The sequence below is a fragment of the Lactuca sativa genome, chromosome 8, assembly GCF_002870075.4.
Source record: "Lactuca sativa cultivar Salinas chromosome 8, Lsat_Salinas_v11, whole genome shotgun sequence".
Classification (NCBI taxonomy): domain Eukaryota; kingdom Viridiplantae; phylum Streptophyta; class Magnoliopsida; order Asterales; family Asteraceae; genus Lactuca; species Lactuca sativa.
Window position 1 is genome coordinate 301,267,252 of NC_056630.2, and position 15,397 is coordinate 301,282,648.

General features: G+C 43.0%; 1 non-coding gene across 1 annotated transcript; it reads right to left on the minus strand.

Moving 5' to 3' along the window:
• Positions 1-286: 286 nt before the first annotated feature.
• Positions 287-393, minus strand: LOC111905913 (small nucleolar RNA R71). The gene has a single exon (XR_002855058.2). It is a non-coding gene; the product is annotated as a small nucleolar RNA R71 (small nucleolar RNA).
• Positions 394-15,397: the final 15,004 nt, after the last annotated feature.

The window sequence follows — 15,397 nt, forward strand, 5'->3', positions numbered from 1 at the left end:
TACTTTCGAGCTAAAGGGTCATATCCTAGCTTTACTTAAAGAAATACCTTTTTATGGAAAAGGCCATGAAGATGCCTACAAGCATTTGGACGAAGTCAATGATGTAGCTGATTACTTCAATGTTCCAAATGTGCCCCGCGAGACTCAGCTACTTCGTATGCTTCCGGTGACATTCAAAGGTGCTGCAAAAGACTGGCTTAAGTCACTTCCCCCCGGATCAGTCACCACTTGGGCCAAGATGAAAGAAGAATTCATTGATAACTTTTGCCCACCTTCCAAGATAGCCAAGTTGAAGAAGGCCATCGCTAACTTTGAACAACAAGCTGGAGAGTCATTATATGAAGCATGGGAGAGGTACAAGAGCTTACTAAGAAACTGCCCACACCATGACCTAAACAGCCAGCAAGAAGTCTCCATCTTCTATGATGGAGTCAATGTCACAACCAGGCAGTTACTAGACTCGCAAGGCCCACTCACAAAGAAGCCGCCCCCGGTGATCAAAGAATTGATTGAAGAATTCTCTAAACACTCTAGAGAATACCACAACCCTAGACATGATGTCACTAGGGGAGCCACTTATGTAGCTACTGAAGACCTATCCGCGGTCATGGATATGCTAAAAACCATGGATAGGAGGATGGATAAAATGGATCAAACGAACCATGCTATTCGGGTGGGTTGTGAAAACTACAATGGGCCTCACCTAACTAGAGACTGTGATTTAGATGAGAATGGCAACAAGAAAGTGCAAGTTTGTTACTCAAGTGGAGACCGATATGATGAAGACTAGCGCAAACAAAAGAAAGACTGGCTCCCTTATGAAGAGTAAAAGAAAGCCAAGGAGGAAAGGTTTAGCCAAAAAGGGAGAGGGTTCTACCAAAAGGAGGAGCCGGTGCAAGAGAGGAAGCCAAGCTTGGAATGTCGGGAAGTCATCTGGCCGGCCCGTGAGACAATCAACAAGGAATGTCGGGAAGTGGACACTCCTCGTCTCGTCTGCTGTATATATCCCAACTCGAGTGGCAAGCTCAATCGCACTGCACTCCCGACTCACACCACCCAGTCTGAAGGAAAAGGTTGTCCTATGATCGGGTGTCTTCCTAGGGTCATAAGAAACTAGAGCATAAAAATCTAGCAAAAATTCCCGATACACAGGCTCCTGGGTCCTGAACAGTCTTGCCCATCCCTGATATACGAAAAAATGCACGCCACTCGCGTCCGAGTGCGTGTATTGAAAAAAAAAATCCTGGATCAGCGCAACAAGTCCAGTCTGGGCCGCCAATTCCCAATCAAACGAAGGTGCTATGTCAATCTCCTTAGTAAGCAGCAGACTCATATTATTGACATATTTGGCCCGGGTTTCATTGTTTAGACTTTGCGGGAATTGCAAGAAACGGTGATCGGTCACGTCCTCAGGTGGGTTGGTCCTTTGAGTTCTACGGGCCATAATCTGCACAAATGAACACCAAACACAAAACCAAACAAAATAATCACAGCATTAACAGATTTAGACTGAAAAATAATGGTACTTGGGCATGAAATGTACGCTGGGTGTACATCCAGCATTCGCTGGGCGTACGTCCAGATGCTCGAAACTGTCCCGGTGTCCCTTGTTTGTTCTAAAGTCATAATAAACAGTCAACACATATTCACAAGAGAATCATGAAGGGTAGTCAAAATATGGGCAAACTACTTAAGCATACCTCCAACGAAGTCGTATCTGAACCTGTTCGTCACTATCTTAAACCTTAATCACTCTTTAACAGCATTATACCAAGAAATGCGCAGGGCAGTCTATCAATTGAAGGTTTACGTCTAGCGAACACTATGCGTAAACCCATAAGGACGAATTGATGGCTATTGCCCGGGATTAAGGCTAAATTAAGTCCTTGGGTTTAGTCTATTGACCGAAATCGGCCTTATTTATGCCATAATCAAACATACAATTGTGAAATCGACCCCCCATTCAAGAAATATATGAACCCTAGAATTCGACAAAGGCAATATGCAGCAAATTTCACTGATTAAACACAAATAAAAGACATAGAGTAACGAATAACATACCTTTGTGTTGATTCTACTAAAAAAAATAAGAAAAATCGAAGATCTTGTGGGGAGATTCGACCGTCTCAGTGCGTGCGAGCGAAGGGAAAAAATTTGAAAGAATAACAAAAAGTCAAAGGGTAAAAAGATATAACCTGTTACGTTGGGCGTAATTTCAAATGTACGCGGGGCGTACCTCCAATTCCAAGAAGAAGTCATTCGCGATCAAAGGTTGAGTACGCTTGGCGTAATGTCAATTACCCTGGGCGTAATTTAACTGAAATTTTTCCTTTACCTTATTCGAAATTCCTTTTTCCAACTAATAAATTTGGGAACTTCTAAATATTATTTTTTTTATTTTTTTATTTTTTTATTATTTTTTTTAATTGCTTCAACAACAGCCATAACTTTCCGACGAGTGACATATTTTTTTTAAAAAAAATGAGACATCATGACCACTTGTTTTTGTCGAGATCAAACAACAACGGTTGATTAAAACCCTTGCATGCAAGAAATAGTTTGTGAAAACAACCACTTTCGGGACCCGTTAGAATATTTCCTTTGTTTTCTTCGTACCTTTAACTAAAAGTAGAACAAGAAGTGACGTATCTAGTCAAGAACAGCAAGAGCTCGGTCTTCCACTTAACCACCACAATACGCCTTGCTATACTACGCCTCATGGATTGAGTTGGACAAATCAACAAAGTAGTAGGCTAAGCAGGTCAAGAATTCCCTAATCGCTTGCATTCTTGAAACCCATGCAAAAGATAATGTCAATCAATGTGTACGATCCCAAATTCCTGCAATTAACAACAAGAACCTTCCCGACAAGTGAAATGATATCAACGAAAATAAAACTAAAAATAAAAACTAACTAAACTAAAAACAAATAACGAATAATCTAATAAACTAAATAATTAAAAGCAGTTTCCCCGGCAACGACGCCAAAAACTTGATGTGAATTTTTAATGCACTAGTTTTTTTTATTTATAATTCCTAATTTATCGCATCTAAACCACACCTTACAGGCAGTGAACCCGATCGAATATAGTATAGCTTTAATAAGCAAGGGTGTCGAACACAAGGGGAACGGTAGTAAATTAATTTAAAATATTTGATTATAGGTTACACAAGACACATAAAAGCAGAAAAGAAATGGTTTATTAAATCTCAAACGAACAACTAATTAACAAATCTCGATAAACTAACAGGGAAACAAATATCTTCAGGTACTTTGGTTTAGATAAATTACACCTTAAAAGCATAGACAATTGCATACACAAATTCATTTATTCATGTTCACTGATTCCTAAAATGATTATATTCGCGTTCACTATTACTAATCCTTTAGCAAACAACTCAATTCAAACAGTGATCAGTTGATTAAACTAACATGCTTCCTAGTGTTCAGTTCGTATCAAGCAAGACTTGTAATAATAGTTAATCAAATTGGTCGTTCAATTAACCTTTTGTTGATGGTCATCAAACAAGGCTCACACATTAACTTACTTATTTCCAAGTTAATCCTAGTTTCACATTCGCTATTCCTAGACTTGTAATCTTGATGGTCATCAAAGTCATAAGATACAAGCAATCATGCAGATGTTCATACAACTTAATTTACTTGACAATTAACAGCAAATAATTATCATTAACACATAAGGATCTTTTAACAAGCTTGGCAAGATAAATTAAACATAAACAAACATTTCAATATAGCAATTAGTCCAATAATCAAGGTTTCATTCAATCATAAACACAAAGTAAAAAGTTTTTACACCTAAATCAGAAACTAAACACATAATAGTATCACAATGGAATGTTAAACATGGTCACGTTAATAACCTATATGATTACCGACATGTATCCTCTCTCCAATCCTTTCGATCTCTGCTCCCGATAGCTTAACGGCCTTCCGGCCGCCTTCTAGACCCTCAAAACGGCTTAACAGAAGTTAATTATCGACTAAATTAGGTTAGAAGTCGAATCCCCCCTCTGGTTAGCTGATAATCGCTTTTTATAACCCTTAGGACCGACTTACTTACGTTGGGCGTAAGTCGGCGTACACTGGGCGTAGTGAGAATTATGTCGCGATGAGGAAATTCGGATGCAAGCCGTTACGTTGGGCGTAACCTTATCTACGTTGGGTGTAATCCGTCTTTGGCCATTACGCTAAGCGTACTTAGCAATTACGCTGGGCGTAATTGGCTACTTCAGCATTTTTTTCTTTCTTTTAGCTTCTAAGCCCTATTTTTGCTCCAGTCTTTTTTTTGCGCTTTATTGACAACTAATAGTTGCAAATCATAATTCAAAGAATTATAAGTACTTTTTAGTTCTAAAAGAGAATAATAAATGCTAAAATATTAATATATAATGTATAAAAATATATATATAAATACACATATCAGAGTCCATGGGTTGCTTAGGGCTTAAGCAGTCAGATTAGGGTTTCCCAGTTGTAAACCCTAATAGCCTAACCATATATAAGGACCCCCTAAGCCCCAAAAACGTGGCTAAAAGTTTCCTTAGGGTTTCTAGACATTTTTGGGTGCCTCTCCTCTTCTCCCTCTTCATCCTTATTGCTCTTGGTGTTTGTGACTCCATTACAGGTACAACACTTGAGGCACTAAGCTTTCTGAAGCTAATTACAAGGAGGAATAGATTATTATTACTACATAACAATCAAAGGTAATTTCTAAACCCTTAATTCAGTTCATAGCATGATAGATCTTGGCTTTGTGGATTTGGATGATTCAATTGCATGTTCATTAGACAAACTAGATCCAAAGCATTAGGGTTTGCATGTACACCATAGGAATGATGTAGTGCCCAAAACCTTTCATACCTGTCTACTAATTTCCCTGAGAATACAAGTGGTTTTAAAAAGTGTCAACATTTAAGTGTGGGAGTTCATAAGTATTTGTTAGAAAATATAAGAACACAACACAGAAGAACCGTTAAAGGAGGACCGGGTGTTCTCCCAAGACCTCACTCTGACGATCAAGTTAGTTTTCTGAGAAAGAGAATTTAGGGTAAAATTAGTGAGAGAGAAGATGGATCCTTTCCCTAAGACGAAATAGATTCTAATATAGCTACTACTAACAGATCGTGGGGACCTTGCCCAATGAGTGTAAGACGTGGCCTCCTCTAACTAGGAGAATTATGCCCATGTTAATTAACTGCCTGGTGACGTCAGTTCTGGGTGTCACCTAAGCTTTTGTCACATCCTGATTGGTCGTGAGCGAGTTAGAAGATCACGGGGAATATTCTTTCCTCGTGAAGGGAAACGAACTTCCACCCAGGTGTTGGATTACTTAGGCCAAGATCAGGCCATGGCCAAGGTTCTGGCGAGATAACGTCTCGTTTATGCTTTACGTTACATTTAACACGGTCGTTGATGGTAACATTAACACAAGGTATTTTGGGTATTATGTTGGATAGAGTATGGATTGATAATTCTCTCAATGTAAAGAAGGAGTTTCTCTCCTAATTTTGAGACCGGTTTGATAGACCACCTTGGTCTCGACCCGCTATACATGATGATTTTCCTCGAGTTTTGCTTCCTAATCAAGTTAGTTTACTGGATGCAGTAGTTACTCCGGAAGAGATAAAGAGAGCAGTTTGGGATTGTGGTTCTAATAAAACTCCAGGACCTAATGGCTTTACTTTTGAATTCTTCAAAAAATGTTAGTACCTTGTTGAAGTAGAAGTAGTTCACGTTGTGCATGAAGTCTTCAATTCAAGAACTTTCGCTAAAGGGTGTAATCCTTCATTTATCACCTGAGTCCCAAAGGTGCATGATGCGAAGCTAGTTAGAGATTTTCGTTATATTACCTTAATCGATTACAAATATAAAGTTATTGCTAAAATATTGGCTAATAGAATTGCCAAGGTTATTGATTATATTGTAAGCCCTGAACAGTTTACTTTCAGCAAAGGCAGACAATTTTTAGATGGTCCTATGATTCTTAATGAATTGCACTCTTGGTGCAAGGCTCATAATCATCAGACTATGGTCTTCAAGGTTGATTTTCAAAAAGCTTTTGATTCGATTCGTTGGGATTTCCTTGATGATCTTTTGTCTAAATTTGGTTTTGGTTCTAAGTGGAGAAGTTAGATTCGAGGATGTTTATTTTATTCTATGGGATCTATCTTAGTGAATGGAGCTCCTTTTGATGACTTTCGATTTCACTGTGGTATGTGTCAAGGAGATCCTTTTTCTCCTTTTTTCTTCATTCTTTTCATGGACTCTCTCCATATTTCTTTTCGTAGAACTATTGATCTTGGCATGTTCTCTTGTCTTCAGATTGACAATTCGACCCAAATTACCCTTTCTCACTTGTTCTATGCCAATGATGCTATATTTATTGGATAGTGGTCCCGAACCAATGTGCCACATGTTGTCAGACTCCTTCACTATTTTTTTTCTTGATTTTGGCCTCAAGATTAATATGTATAATAGTAATATGATGGGGTTTAGAGCTCAATTCTCGGTTGTGGAGGATCTGGCGGCTTCTATTGGGTATGTTCCTAGAAAAGCTTCTTTTACATATTTTGGTCTCATTCTGGGTGACAACATGTATCGTATTACTTCTTAGGATGGTGTGATCCGGAAAGTCACCTCTAAACTTTCACAATGGAAAACCAAAAACCTTTCGGTTGGGGGAAGACTTAGTTTACTCAAGTCTGTTTTGGGTGCTAACCCGACATATTTTATGTCTACTTTTAGAGCCCCAAAGTTTGTTGTCAATCATTTAAAATCATTTCATAATGCTTTTTTATTATGGGCGGATCTGGAAGAGCACAAGATGACGTGGGTTAAATGGAAGAAGGTGCTAGCTCCTACGTAATATGGTGGTCTCGGTGTCAATAGTCTTTATGCTCTCAACCGGGCTCTTTTCTTTAAATGGATTTAGCGATTTTTGTTGTTCCCAAATGCACTCTAGTTGATAGTGATCAAAGGTATTCATGGAGAAAAGGGGTTAATCGGCCATTCTTCTTTAAGAAATATTGGTAACTCCAATTAGGTTTCAATTATTAAGACTTTTCATTCTTTATGCTCTAAAGGTGTAGATCTTATGTCTTTCTGCATAAGGGTGATTGGCGATGGCAAACTCACAGATTTCTAGGAGGATCAATGGATTGGTAATGACCCTTTACAAAAACTCTTACCATAGGTTGTATGCCCTTGAGATGGAAAAACAAATCTATGTTGCTACGAAGATGATTCAATCGATTTGGGATACCTCTTTTAGGCGAAAACCGAGAAGGGGGAGGTGAGGTTGAGCAGTGGTCTAATTTTTCAGGTTCGATGTCCTCGGTTTTACTTTCTTCGTCTACGGATAGGTGAAGTTGGTCGCTTGACGGTTCAGGTTATTTTTCTATGAGATCCGCAAGTTTGGAAATTGATAAGAAGCTTCTTATTGTCTCGGATACAATGACTAGATGGTGTCGCCTTACGCCTATTAAATTCAATGTCATCGTTTTGTAACACCCTGAGATTCAGGTGCATTTCCTTCATCCTTGTTCTTTATTGTATTGTCATGTTTAGTCCTTAAGTGGAGGATGTATAGCAAGTGAGTACGCTGGGCGTACCAAAGGGGGTACACTGCGCATACTCACGCGCTTAATTTGGACGCGGAGTCGCCAAGGTACGCTGGGTGTACCTAGAGTTACGCCGGGCGTACCCGGCCCAGGTGCAAAAACCCTAATCCTCATTGTGCACTATTTAAAGGGTGTTATGGCTCATTCCTTAGCCTCCATATCAGTGAGTGAAACCGTAAAAGAGAGCCCCATCGTTCTTAGAGTGTGAGAGTGTTGATTTGAGCTTTTTGGTGCTTTAGTGGCTTGGTGAAGAAGGAGGAAAGGAGATCTTGGAGGCTAAAGCTTGAGGTGCCATTTTTGGATCTGAGATCTACAGAGGAAAGAGCTACTCTTGGAGGTATAAAGTTCAAAACTTTCCTCTTCTTTTGGTTGATGTTGTATGAGTCCTTTTTAGGGCTAAAAACCCCAAATGTGGAGACTTTATGAATGTAAAGTGCTCCATGGTCCGAGATTTGTCCCTTTTCAGTGTTATTAGTGATGTAGAGCCATAAAGTTCCCATCTTGGATGTTACTATGGAGTCATGCATGTGTTTTAAGCCTTCTAGAGTGGAAGGTTGGATCATTTTGGGAGTTAGTGACTTGTTCAGCCATGCAAAGGCTTAAAGTCATCAACTTTATGGATTAAGGGGCTTAGAAGGGGCCATATCTAAAATATGGACATAGGTCTTCACTGATTAAGACCTCAAGAGCAAGAGGGATGATGCAGGGGAGTACGTCGAGCGTAATTCCTAGTACGCACCGCATACTTGGAGGCGCTCCCCGATTCTGTGGTGCAGCCGGGTACGCCCAGCGTACACATCTGGTACGCGCAGCGTAACCCGGAGAGTTGACTTTTGGTTGACTTTTAGGGTATGGTCTATTGTGGGGCCTTTGAGCTATGGGAGGGGTAAAATGGTCTTTTACCCTTCTGAGAGTGTAATAAGAGAGCATAGTCTAGCCTTGAGAGTTATATTAAATAGAGTGTTATTTTCATATGATTAGGCGGAGGCTAGGCCAGCATTTACCGAGTCAGAGATTTACCGAGATACCCGAGGTGAGTCTTCTCACTATACTTTACCTAATGTGGTAATAGAGTTAAGAGACAGAGTATTATAGAGTTATATGTCAGTGTGATTGCATGTTATTATGTGTTGTGATTTATTGTGATATGTGATATGCATGATTCAGAGTTACAGAGTTGGGACTTTTGGGTCCCTAGAGTTAGGGCCAGAGGGCCCACAGAGAGTTGGGGCTGGAGGGCCCCACTGAGACACATTGACCAGAGGGTCAACAGAGTTGCAACCTCGAGTGGCTATTATGTGATTATTATGGTATTTTGGGGAGCTCACTAAGCTTATGCTTACAGTGTTCAGTGTTATGTGTTTCAGGTACCAATGATGACCGCGGGAAGGCGCCGGCTTGATTCGTACACACATATGGGATTGGATGTATTTTGATCTTGGGAGATATTTGTGAAAATAAAATATGATGTTATGATACTTTATGAATGAATGGTTTTAATTAAAATGTGTTTTCAAATGTGAAAAATTGTTTTAAATTTTACAGTGTTACAAGTTGGTATCAGAGCCTAGGTTTGAGGGATTCGAGTGCACCTTCGGGCGTATCTAAACTCAAACTGAGGATTTGAGAAAAATTTTACAAAACAAGTTTTCATAAGAAGAACTTGCGAGACAAACAGAGCAGAGTCGTGTGTACGAACAGCCAGCGCCCGAATGGTGATTTCCCAAAATACCATTATTATAAGTGTTATGAGATATGATGTGCTATGTTATATGATGAGCTATGATATGCATGCTAGAGTAGACTAGGTATTCTTATTAGGACTTGAGTGGCCTGATATGTGATGCCTGAGTCTAGGAGTCTTGCTGCGATGAATATTTCAGAGTGATTAGGTAGCAACGAGGAGATTGTGAGAGATCTGTTTGTGAGTATCATATGATTAGAGAGAGTAGACTGCTTGGGATTTAGGACTCTGAGAGGAGGACTTGGGGTGGATGCTGATGCGGTGTGGACGGTAGTATTAGGCCTGAACTACTGAAGACACCGGGTCAGTGCACAGTCCAAGTAAGAATCTTTGGAGTACCAAGAAACAAGTAGGATGGAGTACTCGAGTGTGAGTATACTCGAGCGAGTCCCTGATATTATTCTTATGTTGTATTTCAGAGAGAGAGATCATGGTTGGGACTCGCCAAGCATCAGGGACCAGTGATACAAGGGATGAGAAGATCCGTAGGATCATCCAGGAGGAGGTGGCCGCGGCCATCAGGGCAGAGATACTAGAGATGTTCGGGTCTATCAAGACCACGTTGATAGAGACATTTGATGAGCAGTACACTGCTCTTTCTGAGGCTGTTGTTGCTGCAGCCACTGCAGCTATAGCTGCGACGAGGCCGCAGGGTGGTGATGCGTTGCTGTTCTAAGAGTTCAGCAACACAAAACCACCGGAGTTTGACGGGACCCAGGACCCGATTGTGGCGATGAGATGGATTTCAGACATAGAGGGGTGTTTCTGCACTTGCTCATCTCCTGAGTATTTGAGGGTCCAGTTCGCGCTGAACCAGCTTCGCTTGTGAGCGAAGGACTGGTGGAAATTTGTGACGACGCACTACACGCCAGCTGAGCTTGCAGTAGTGACCTGGGAGAGGTTCACTGCTATGTTCCAAGATGAGTACGTTCCCCAGGTGGAGAGGGAGCGTTTGGCCCAGGAGTTTCTGACCCTCAAGCAGGGTACTGAGTCTGTTATGGTGATCACAAGGATGTTTCATGAGCGGGCGATGTTCTGCCCAGAGCACGTGTCCTCCGAGCAGGCACGTATGAGTCTATATTTGAGCATTCTGAGGAGGGACATACGTGAGTTCGTGGCGAACTCGACGTACCGAACATTTTTCGAGCTTCAGGAAAATGCTCGGAATAGGGAGATAGAGCTGGAGACTCGGGCTAGGGAGGAGGTTGAGTCTCAGATGAGGGATCGGCGACCAGCACAGTCCCAGCCGGTAGCCAAGCAGGCCAAGCCCGCCGATTTGAGATCAGGGAACCAGAGGGTCCACACTTGTGGAAAGTGTGGCAAGAGCCACGACGGAGTGTGCAGAGTAGGGTCTTGCTACAAATGTGGCAAGGAGGGGCATATGGCAAAGGACTGCCCCAAGGGGTTTGCAGTATGTTTTCACTGCAACCAGACCGGACACCGGAAGGCAGAGTGTCCGCAATTGCGGGGATCAGCACAGGGAGCACCTCAGGGATCTGCCCCTGCCGCCATCAGAGCTACCGAGAGTCGGCCAGTGAAGGCCGAAGTGCCGAGGGCATGAGGGAGAGCCTTTCAGTTGACCGCGGAGGAGGTCCGCGCAGCGCCAGATGTCGTGGTTGGTATGTATTCTTTTGTGTATTTATTTTGATGTTGAGATATTGTGCTTATATTATGTTATGCGTAGGTACTTTTCTTGTGAATTTTGTACCTGCCTTGGTGTTATTTGACTCGGGTGCGAGTTGGTCTTTTGTATCTTTGACTTTTAGTCAGCATATCAGTGTTAGTCATGAGGCGTTGAGTCGGCCTCTGAGAGTTTCCATAGATGACGAGAGAGTGATTTATGCCACAGAGGTGATCCGACGGTGTGTATTCGAGATTTTCGGTGTTGAGTTCCCGATTGATTTGATTCCTATTACGATGGGTGATGTCTGTGTCATTGTGGGCATGGACTGGTTGAGTAGATTCGGTGCGGTTATCGACTGTGAGCGACAGCTGGTGACCATACGAGACCCTAGTGGGGGAGTTCTTACAGTGTACGGCGAGGGTACACGTTCTGGGTCAGCGTTTTGTTCGGCCGCTAAAGTGAGGCAGTGTCTACAGCAGGGCTGTAAGGGCTTTACGGTGTATGTGATGGATACGCGGGTTGATTCAGAGAGACCGAGGTCAGTTGAGGAGGTTCCGATAGTGCGTGAGTTCCCGGACGTATTTCTAGAGGAGTTGTCGGGTGTGCCTCCCGTGAGGCAAGTGGAGTTCAGTATCGATTTGGTTCCGGGGGCCGCGCCTATTGCCAAGGTGCCCTATCGTCTTGCACCTCCAGAGATGCAAGACTTATCCTCGCAGCTTTAGGAGCTGTTGGGAAAGGGATTTATTCGGCCGAGCAGATCGCCGTTGGGAGCGCCTATCCTTTTTGTCAAGAAGAAGGATGGTTCACACCGGATGTGCATTGATTACCAGGAGTTGAACAAGCTGAAGGTCAAGAACTGTTACCCGTTGTCGAGGATCGATGATTTGTTCGATCAGTTGCAGGGAGCATCTTGGTTCTCCAAGATCGATTTGAGGTCGGGGTTTCATCAGGTGAGCGATCGAGATGAGGACATTCAGAAGACAGCATTCAGGACTCGCTATGGGCATTATGAGTTTGTGGTGATGCCTTTCGGACTCACCAATGCCCCGGCAGTGTTGATGGACCTCATGAACAGAGTGTGCAGGCCGATGTTGGATCGGTCGGTGATCATGTTCATCGATGATATTTTGGTGTATTCGAGATCTAGAGAGCAGCATGAGGAGCATTTGCGGGAGATCCTCGGAGTACTGAGATCGGAGAGGCTTTACGCCAAATTCTCCAAGTGTGATTTCTAGTTACGAGAGGTCCAGTTCCTAAGGCACCTCGTTAACCAGAAGGGGATATTGTTCGACCCGGCCAAGGTGGAGGCAGTGATGAGTTGGGAGGTGTCGAGGTCACCGTCCGTGTAACACCCAGGATTTTGAAAGCCAAGAAAATAAAGGAAACCCTAAATTTAAGAGGGACTCGACGAGTCAAGGAAGGACTCGGCGAGTCGGAGCGGGATCCGGGTCGACAAGGAAGTGACCAACTCGACGAGTCGGCCAAGGTGACTCGGCGAGTCTGGTCTGTGCGAGGAAAACCCTAATTCTGGGAGTTGTATCCTATTTAAAGGGTGTTATGTCCCTCCCTCAGCCCCCATATCACTCCAGAGGACCTGTAAACCCTATAATACGTGTGAGCTTCCATTATTGAGAGAAATAGCTTTGGAGGAAGGATACTTTGGAGAGGAAACTTGAAGATCAAGAAGGTTGCTTCAAGGGAGAGGTGTGTGCTCGAGATCTACTTCAGTATTGTGTTCATCTTGGAGGTATTAAGCTGCCATTTTCCCTTCTTTGCATCTAGATCTATTTTGTCATGAGATTTGGGGGTTTTAGGGTTGTTTGAGGCCCAAATCGGGTTAGGGGCTTAGATATGTTGTTGCCACTTCAGATCTATGGTTGGGTGAGTCCATTATGTCATAAAGCATCAGGAGATGAGTAGTTGGTGAAGCCCTTGTGTCCTTAAACCAAACCCTAATATGTTTTGAGCCTAGATCTCTTTGGTTATACGTAAAGTTTGCAACTTTACGTAGGGATGGAGTTTTGGAAGTATGGATCTATGGATTGGAGTCCCTGCATGACTCAAAAACCCTCTGCATGTTGGGAGATCTGAATGGACTCGGCGAGTCCTTTGAGTGGACTCGGCGAGTACCATGAAGACGAGGAGGAACTCGACGAGTGGGATGAACAGCTCGTCGAGTCGGATGAAGATGGGTACGAACTCGACGAGTTTGATGAACAACTCGTCGAGTTGGATGAAGTTTGTCGTGTGCTCGGCGAGTCTGTTCTTAGACTCGGCGAGTCAGGTCGAGTGGTCCCAAACCCTTCGAGTTAAGACTCGAGTCAGCGAGTCGAGCCAGGACTCAGTGAGTTGGTCAGGACAGGAATCGGGAATCAGTAAACTCGGCGAGTCAGGGGCTGACTCGGCGAGTAGAGTCGCGAGTGGAAGGACTTTGGATTTATGAACTCGGCGAGTCAGTGGGGTGACTCGGCGAGTAGGGTTGACCTGGAAGGTTGACTTTGACCAGGGTTGACTTAGTTGACTGTCAGATTAAGTGTTATATGTATATTGATAGCTCGGAGAGCTAGAGGAGCAGCGGTTCAGGGGATTGTCGAGTAGCAGCCAGAGGTTTATCAGCAGGGCTCAGCAGTTCAGGTGAGTTACCTTCCAGTAGCGGTGGGTCTAAGGCCACGATGCCGGCCCACCAGTAGGAGTTGTATGTTGGATGATTGTCTTTGTGATATCATCTTGATTGCTACTACCTGTTATGTTGTATGCTAGCATGATACGTTATATGTGATAGTAGTAGAGTTCGGTTGTTAGGACCGAAGGGTAGTCAGACACCCCAGAGATGTCTGATAGTACGTGATGTTATGTTTGCATGCTGGCTTGTTATGTTATATGTGATCGTAGTAGTAGGGGTGAAATAGTCCCCGAGGATCGGTTGTTAGGACCGATGGGTAGTCAGCACCCCAGAATGGCTTGACACGGGTAAGACGGCACCCCAGAATGGCCGTATGGGTAGGTCAGCACCCCAGAATGGCTTGACACGGGTAGGTCGGCACCCCAGAATGGCCGTACCGGGTAGTCAGGCACCCCAGAATAGCCTGGCAGTATATATATGTTATGTGGTTGTAGGGCATGCGGTACGTTGGGGGAACTCACTAAGCTTCGTGCTTACGGTTTTCAGTTTTGTTTTCAGGTACTTCCGGTAGCGGAGGGAAGAGCTCGGGGTGATCGCATGGCACACACCATAGATTAGTCAACCTGGGAATGTTTACTCTGATAATGATATTATGTTTTGAATTTCATACTTGAAAGTTATGTTTAACTTATGATATGTTTTTATAAATCTAGTTTTAGTAATGTTTTAAAAGAAATTTTTAGTCGTGATTGTTGGGTCGTTACAAGTTGGTATCAGAGCCTTGGTTTGAGGGATTCGGGCATTCTCCCGGGGGTGCCTGAACTCAAACTGAGGGGTCGGATAAAAAGTTTTCAAAAGTGAAAAGACAGTTTTGTAAAAAGAATTTTGAGAACGAAAAACAGTTTTAGAAAAACAAAAAGAATTCAAAAGAAAGGAAATTTTAAAAGAGAAAAGAGGTGTGGTGCATGCAATCAACCGAGCTCAAGTAAGTACTCCCAATTTACCTATACAAGTTATATTATGATTATCAGTATCAGTTTCAGTATCAGTTTCAGTTTCAGTTTCAGATCCAGCTTCAGTAGAACAGCATGCTAGAATAGGACTAAGGATTTAGGATGATGCCTTATGTGCCTGCTTTATGTGTTCAGCTTTATGAGAATTGCATGCTAGTATTGAGTAGACAGCAGTAGGATAGCCTGTGTAGGTTATGCCTGATAGCATGAGCTTAGCATTGTATGCTAGTACAGTTTCTTGTTATGAGAATTGTTTTGCCTGAGTATGTTTCCCTTATCTGAATGCTGCTTGCTTTGTGCTTTGTGGGACTCTGAGTGATGGGAGTTAGCCATTAGGTGAATACGTTTCATCACATGTGATCAGGGTTGAATAATCTCAGAGTGCTGGATTTGGCCCTACTGCGCAGCTCTCGTTTGAGTCCAACCGTTGTAGGGACGAGTCTTTTACTTAAAGGATTATCTGAGCCTCGTCACATGTGATGGTATTCAGGTGGTGACTAATTGGCATTACTAGGAGGCCTTCAGCAGCTGAGGACTGTGTGGGTAGAGTCAGAGGTTCCCTAGGGCAAGCCTAGGATGAGAGTAGCAGAGATCAGTAGAAGAGTAAAGGGGACTTGGTGGAGTTGAGGTAACTCTTGGGGAAAGTACGGATAGATGTGGAAGGTAGTAGGGGCCCATACTACTGAAAGCAGAGGATCCGTACTCGATTCAAGAGGGGCCAAGACGAAACCAGGAATGGTGTAGTGAGT